This window comes from Orbicella faveolata, unplaced genomic scaffold (assembly GCF_042242905.1).
Source record: "Orbicella faveolata isolate gen_17 unplaced genomic scaffold, um_ofav_v1 contig_34, whole genome shotgun sequence".
Lineage (NCBI taxonomy): Eukaryota > Metazoa > Cnidaria > Anthozoa > Scleractinia > Merulinidae > Orbicella > Orbicella faveolata.
The window spans coordinates 15453394-15461259 of record NW_028301563.1 but is presented as its reverse complement, the minus strand read 5'-3'; the positions used below and the strand labels follow the sequence as shown (position 1 = coordinate 15461259).

The 7866-nt window shown below is 39.6% G+C and overlaps 1 pseudogene across 1 annotated transcript; it reads right to left on the bottom strand.

Annotated features, from left to right (window-relative positions):
* Positions 1–572: 572 nt before the first annotated feature.
* LOC110062862 (fibrinogen-like protein A) lies at positions 573–7866 on the bottom strand (annotated as a pseudogene). The gene is made up of 4 exons (XR_016201705.1): positions 7846–7866; positions 7010–7025; positions 6497–6878; positions 573–1936 (listed from the first exon to the last, which is right to left on the bottom strand). The product of XR_016201705.1 is annotated as a fibrinogen-like protein A (transcript).

Below are 7866 nucleotides of genomic sequence, written 5' to 3'. Positions count from 1 at the left end.
CAACACAATGTCACCGGCCAGGGCTCGAACCAGGACCCCTCGATCCGGAGTAGAGCGCACTAACTATGAGGCCATGACGCTTTGTGTATTTTCCTCATAAAAAAGGTTTGTGGAAATCTCATACTTGTGTTCTGAAGGGGCTTAAGAGGATCTGGCACCATTTTACTAACAGTTTTTGGCCAAAGGTTTTGGTTGTACATGGTCTGCTGATCACATACACTCAAAGGTAAAGCTGTGGCAATACTTGAATTTATGGAAACAATTCAGCGTTGGAAGAATGACCATTTTGCCTGTCTACCTTAAAATTACTAGCACGCTCATTCAGTTAACATGGCTCCTGCGCCATCTCTGGGTCCATTTCAAATCTCCCTTAGCAGACAAGTTACAAATTAAGCTATACGGAATATCACCACCATACAAATACAACTGTTTCCTTATCAGCGGCACAAATTATGCCAAAGCATGTAAGCAGAAGTTGATTTCTTGACTGCATGATCTGTTTCTGTCTTAAAATTCACTCGTATAAATTCTCGAAACTGATCATATTGTAAGTAATCAAAGACGTACAAACCTTAAGTGAAGCTTATCTTAATGTGTTAAAGTTTGAGCCTAAATGTACAATGCTGAACAGTTAAGTTGAGAAATAGAATTTACATCCGGAGGCTTCGCCATATACGATGGCAGTGATATATAACAATCGTTTTGCATTTCAATCATACAACAGTTTATTCCATACTGACGGCAGTTAGCAAAGAGAAGGGTTGCGTAAAAACCCAGGCTAGCTAGCAACACGATAACACACGATAACATGATTTTTTCTCAGTCTCGGCTTCTGTTCAAGTTATCTCCTCGGCTCCTGGGTGCTTTTATCTATAACATCTATCACAAATGCGCAATCGCAAGCAAATCAAACCAATGGCCGTATTAGCCTAAAAGAACTATGACGCCCCATAGAAATAATACTGAGGCCATGAGTAGTGAAATAAAACGTGTTATTGATCTTCTTACAAATATGACCATCGCCCGTAACTCAGTGGGTCAGACACCATTACGTCTCAGCCGGGTCCGGAGGAACTCCCCATAATTGACTATTCGGCCGTGGAGGCTACGCCCAAACAGGGGTCCATTTTTCAAGCTGGAGGTATATAAAAGGGAAATGCTTTTACGAGTTGAAGTATAATAACTTAAGATTTTTTGAAAAAGAGTGTTTCAAAATATCCCTTTCAGGTCACAATGGTGTCCTTTTTCAGTGAGTTTTAAATTAATGTTAAGGGGATTTTTGGGGGTAAAAATTTCCTAGTGGACCTTTCTTGGGTCGAAAGATTTCAGCAGGACATTTTTTAGGGAATTTGAAAGGAGTACCATTTTCTTTGGAAGATACATATGAAAGGGTTACCTTTATGTCAAAAATGGTGTATAGAAGAGGCAAAAACTATGTTGAGCATCTCCTCCCGTCTTTCCAACAGATGTTTTAGACATTTTTTCTGGTAAACACGGCCGACCCGGTCCTTGTCAAGGTGGCCTTAAAATGTCTTTCAAAATCACAACTTGCAATTGTAATTTTCTTGTACATGGCATAGTTTATCCTAAATCTTTAAAGGCTGTTACTACCTGTACGTACTTGTGTTAACTAATTTGAGGTATGCAATTGCATTGAGAAGTAGAAGAGATGGTATCAGGCGCCGATGCTAAAAATCTATCGGTCTGATCTTCATTTCAGCTCTCTTAATGGGGTGAATGCTACTCCATAACATAGTACCATTGTCCTCTTCGTTTCGATAGACACCATTAAGGTTGCTATCTCTACAATGAAAGTACCACCAGGTTCCTTGCACTTGCCGTTGTGCGGCACAGTTAACGCGAGATGGGTCGTTATCCTGATCCTTTGTAGAGAATTTATGGCGGTTATGACGAGCCAGAAAATCTCCAGCAGTGCCTAAACCAAATATAAGAAGAAGATACGTCGTTATCATGATCTTGTGTAGAGAATTTACGGCCATCATGATAAGTCAGCTTATCTCCAGCAGTTCCTAAACCAAATATATCGGAAGACTACAATAAGAGAACGAACTTCATTGTAGTCATCGAACGAAACTTTCGGAAACAATTGCGCTTCTGACATGGTGATGAACATGACAATAAAACGCATTGTTGGAAAACAAAAACTATATCTTTTTACTTGACCTTTCGTATGTTTCGACATGCATCTCCAGAAGTGACCGTTGAGAATAGAAGTAACAACTAAATCTTAAATTTAAGATAGGTAACTAATGAACAACAAAAATTACAGAAGCTGGTAGATAGGTTTCAATTCCCGAATTAGCAGTCTCCTTTATCCTGCAATGTGTATCCGACCGACCGTTTGCTAATATGTCAAAGTGGTCCCATTTTAAGTTATGACCAGTTGACGTGACCGGGTCTGCAATAGCAGATTCATGACAGCTACTCGTGATCACTTTACATGTAAAATGTTAAAAATATATAAACTAAATTTACTTTGTTTAACCAGGGTAACACACAAAAGTCTTACGACTGACAAAGCCGTGGCACTCGAATTCCCGATCGAATTGGAATGTAGAAATGTTGATTTTCGTGGAGGGAGGAAAACTGGAGAAACCCGGACAAAAACCCTCAGAGCAAGGACGAGAACCAACAACAAAATCAACCCACTTATGACACCGGGTCCAGGATTTGAACCCCGGTCACATTGATGGGAGGCGCCACCCGTACTCCCCCAATGTTCAGTTTTTCTACGTTTTGTTTTTCCAATGTTGAAATCCTGGCAGTCCCAACAACAAGCCTTATATACAGCTTTTGGCATTTAGGAACGGTTGATCCTATCTTTGTAGGGTGATGAGATGCGATGAGACATTTGGAAAATAATCCTGAGGTCAATGCAACCATAAAATTCATTAATGCAGGCCTTCAGTTGTTTGGTAATAATTTTGCTTTGTACCCCTGAATAAGGTAGAAATTGAATGCACTCCCCGATCCACCAATACTGCCCTGCTCAGTCTTGAAGAGCCATTTCATGTTTGATGCTAATACTACGACCAAATTGAAGCTAATTGACGTCAAGTAAAAAGAAATAGTTTCTGTTTTCCAACGGTGCGTTTTATTGTCATGCTCATCACGGAAGTTTGCGTGGTTTTTCTTGTTAAGCTACGATGCCAAAGGAAAAGAGTAACGTCACTTATGTTTTAAATTTCCTTCAGTTTGTTAAAACCTGTCAAAGGTCCGTAGGTGCTGTAATCGAACGGTTTGAGATAAAAGAATGGATATTTTCAGAAAGATATTAGCATCGGACATGATGAATTACTAGGAGTATTTGCCCAAGACGTAGCGAAATAGTACGTATATCTCCAGAACCACCTTTCCCTAGTACCAAGGCCCCGTTGCGTGAGAGCGTCAGGTGAGTCTGGTGACGAAAATTCCCACAAAGGGCGGGAAGGCGGCGGAAATGGGTTCTTGTCTCTTGCTAATTTCTCCCCTAAAAACACCCGCCTCTCTTACAAGCTGATTTTTTCGGAAAAAAGAGAGACAGAGAGAAACAAAACAAAACTGCAAGCAGCTTCCCTCAATTCGCTGATCAGGGGCGCTTTCCATTCAACCAGATCTTCCGAAATTTTCGAAACAGAGAAAAATGGTACGGAAATTTCCTGGAAAAGGTTCCAAAAAATCCGTGAATGTTTGAATTTCAGAAAAGCGAAACATTCAACCAAAAATGACGGAAATTATAGGATGAAAATCAAATGGAACGGAAATTTCCAGGAAAACGTTTAAAAAAAATTGGGTATACCTTAGGGGGTTGTCCTCTTTTTCGGAAATTATGTAAATTCGCAATTTTCTATTGAGCGCTTGTTCTTTTGGCCGGGATCACAGCGAGTTGGACAGCCCACACAAAGGTTACTGCACACAGTTGTCCGTTTCGTAAACGGTCGATGCCATTTACGCGACACATTTTTCTCTACTAAATTAAAGAAAAGAGAATATTTGTAAGTAACCACCCAGTATCGTACCCGGAACCGTTCTCTGTTTCCTAACACAACACTACCAGGTTGATCCGCCAAATCTCCGCAAAATGTAATCATGAAAGGAGACTTTCTTAAACATTAATGACAGAATTGCCCCAAGCATCAAGTAAAAGGTAACCGCAAGCAAAACAGTGTGAGTATGAACCATTAAGCATTTGGTGAGAGCGTTATACTCCATCAACAAATTGTAACCAGTTTCTACATTGTCCAGACCTAAACTAAAGCAGAAATGGCGTCGTCCATTCTGAAAGGCTTGGTTACCAATGATGGCATCGAACGGAAATCAGCTACGGCGACACGTATTCGAAATAAGATTAATATTCTGCTTCAGAAACTTGCCACTTGTCTTTCAATAAATACTAACTACAGCTAAATTCGCCAAGAAAGCGTTTAATTTCAATAATAATGATAAAAAAACCAAAACAATATCCCCCATGGTGTACAGTTGTTTTGCATAGGTTGGCTAAGAAATGTACGAGGATTTATAACGCGTGCAAAGGCCATTGTACCACTCATTAGGGAGTTTACGAAACCACGACGGCAACGGCAACGGGAACATCAGAATTAATGAGCAACAAAAGAATTAATGAGCAGAACAATGGCTGTGCACGTGCGTTGTAATTCTTGGTACATTTCTTTGCCGTCCTCTGCAAGACTACAACGTGAAGTGACCAAATTTTGCGTTGTCTGGAGAACGTGAACCACGACGGCTAATTTGTTACATTTTTATTTGAAATTTATCGTCATGTTCTGGAGTTAGTTTTGCGATAGTTTTGACAGTGATAAACAAAGTAAATGACTTTAGAGTCTCGCGAGATTCGTAAGTAAAATATAAATTCGTTTTTTAATAGACGTTATCCTCGACGTCGCCGTCGTGGTTTCGTAAACTCCCTAATAATTATAACATGGCGCGCGCTAGTCCTATCTAATTCCTATTGAGCCATCATGAACGAAATCTCTATATACGCACGGCCGTGCGTAAATTAGATGACGTGTGCCGCTTCAATTTATCTGCAAAATTTCGGCCGAGTTTAGTGTGAGTTTCTTTTGTTTAATTTTCGGCAATGTGAAGATTATTTTGAAAAATCCAAACTCTACTTCGAGCCTTTGATGTTTGCCAAGCTAAGATGTTTACTTAAGGTCACTCCGCTGAAGTAGAACCTGCACTGAGATTTTTGTGAAACTTTGCCTATCGATTGTTTATATTATAGGAACTTAAATTTTGAAATAAAAATGAGGGGTTCCCATGTTCGTTTAGGAGCAAAAGCACCTTGTTTATACCCATATAAATCCTTATAATAGCACCATGATTGTAGTTACGATCGATTGCTAAATTCACGTTTCCGACGATTGCTTTTTGTTCCACACTGAGAATTGGTCCATATTTATTTTACACAGAGAAATTTATTACTCAATTCAAAACAACAGAAAAAAATGATAGGTCACCATACTCGTTTGCGAGAAAATGACGATTTACCTCTATGGCGAGGTCCAGCTGTAAAGAAAAAGCCGCCATTTTTTAATGTGCGCGCGCTAATCACGCGTGAAATTATGCGCAGTAGGGATGCGCAATGCAATACTGGGGAATGACCTTAAACGTGAGGATTTTGACTTTGTTTATACTTTCATCCAGTATTTTTGACTTTGTCTGCCTACATTTTCATTATAACCAATTCGAAGAAGCGAATTTTTCATTGACAATTTTAGAAACCAGGTTAAGCGTTTTCGCTCAACCGTTGCTCAACTAATTGTGGCGTGTTAGGATCCTAATGACCTTTGTTTTTCAGCTTCACCGTGCATTATGGGAACTTTGTAGTCAATCAGAAAAAAAAAAACAAAAAAAAAAAACATGTTTTAGCGCCCAATTTGTTGACGCCATGTTATAAAAGAATCGGTTCATGGTTTTAGCCGTGCGTATATCGAGATATGGATGCACTTGGGAAGTTTGGAGAGCACTCAAAAAGCTAGAGTTGCTCTCGGCTGTCGCCTCGCTTCTTTCGATTCGTGCTCTCCAAACCTCCCGCGCGCATCCATAACTCGATATACCCACGCTAGACATGAACCAATCCTTAATATAAACCCTTTGTTTTGCGACGTTTTCGCTGCCGTTGTGGTTTGTACAAGGTCCCTGCTGTTGTGGTCTACAATAAGTCAGGACGTCAGCTTATAAGTCTTCTGTCTGCTTCTATGTTTACGATTTAAACCTCGAAGTCATTGAAAAATTCCAAGCAGCAGAAGTGCAGAATATCGTTCTCCACTCTTGTACAATCAATCAGAAAATTCTGTTCCATTCGTCCCAAGAAATTTCCAAAAATTCAAATCGGAATTTTTGTACGAATGGAAAGCGTCCTAGATTTTACGGAACCTTTTCTAAACTTAAATTTTGTTCTTGCTCTAAAAAGGTCGTACTAACTGATATTAAAATTCATAAATCGATATCAAAGAAGGTAACGAAATCAAACCTGTGTAACTTCCCAGGCTCAATTTGTATTTCTCTCCCTCACTCGCTACTTTAAAGGAATCGTATTCAGCGCAATAGGTGTTCCCTGAAAAGTTTTCCAGATCAACACGAAGTTTGTACTCTCCACGGGTAGTCAGATGATGTATCTTGTCAAGCCCAAGCCAAAATTCACCAGTCAGATTTCCAAAGCCACCTTTGTACTCGGTCCAGCCTCGGTAAAAATTCACCGAACCGTCCAGTCTCTTCTGGAACACTAACCACCCCTCCTCCGGCTGTTGTTTGGTCACAGAACACCTCAATGACTCGTGCAACATCTGGGTTGTTCGTATACACACTGTTTTTCCTTTTTCTAGATTTGTAACGGTCAGTACACACTGTGGAAACTGTGGACCCCAAAAAAGTTACGATCCGTCATTGTAAGGCAATTATGTGGGAAATTCTATTAAACCATAACAATTTAATCGCAACATCACATTTTTGGACCCCACAGACATAACTCCTTTCTTATACTTGCCTCGTGTGAACGCCGACTGCACGAAAAAAACAAATGAAAAAAAGACTAAAGATCAAAAGGATGCTTGTAAATGAAATCGAAATGGGTCATTTGACTTATTTGTGGGGAATAAGATTTCAGATTTAAATTGTTGTTTCTCCTAAACATATTTAAGAGAGGAATCTGGTTGAACTTTGAGGAACTTTGCAGAACGTTAAAGGAAAGGACCAATAAAATCTGAAAATTAAAAGGTTAAATAGCATCAGCAAATTAATTATCCCCTTGCACGAGGACACGTTGGGTTGGCGCAGGCCTAGATTGAATTTGGCCACTTAACCCTCAGAAGAAAAAGGGAGAAGGAGGTGGAGCCACGGCAACTGCAAATTTCATGTAGGTCTGGCCAAAAAAATTTTTTTTGACATAATTTTTTTCATTTTTTTCCAGCTCTCTTAATTAAATTGCATAAATTAACCAATTTGGCTTGATTTGGTATCAATTTTCATTACTTCCTTTACTTTTAGTATAATCCAAGATGGCGGATATAAGATGGTGCGTCAAATGACGTCATTTGACGTCATATGATGTCATAACCAACAAAAATGGTATCGTTTTCTAGAGCAACCTCAGGGCTATCTAATCAATGTAAATTTATATCGCCGTGCCTTAACAGAACGAAACTCCAAGGGAGGGGTTCCATCCATCCCCTCCCCTTCTACCACGTTGGGGTATGAGTTAGCTTGTACGTCCGAGGGTTAAGCAGACAATAGATATGTGAGATATTTGTGTGAATAGCTTTTTTATTATGCCGTCATTTTAAAATATACTTTACGAAAGGCAGAACTACACAATATATGTACCTTGTTCCCAGTGTTCGCCAT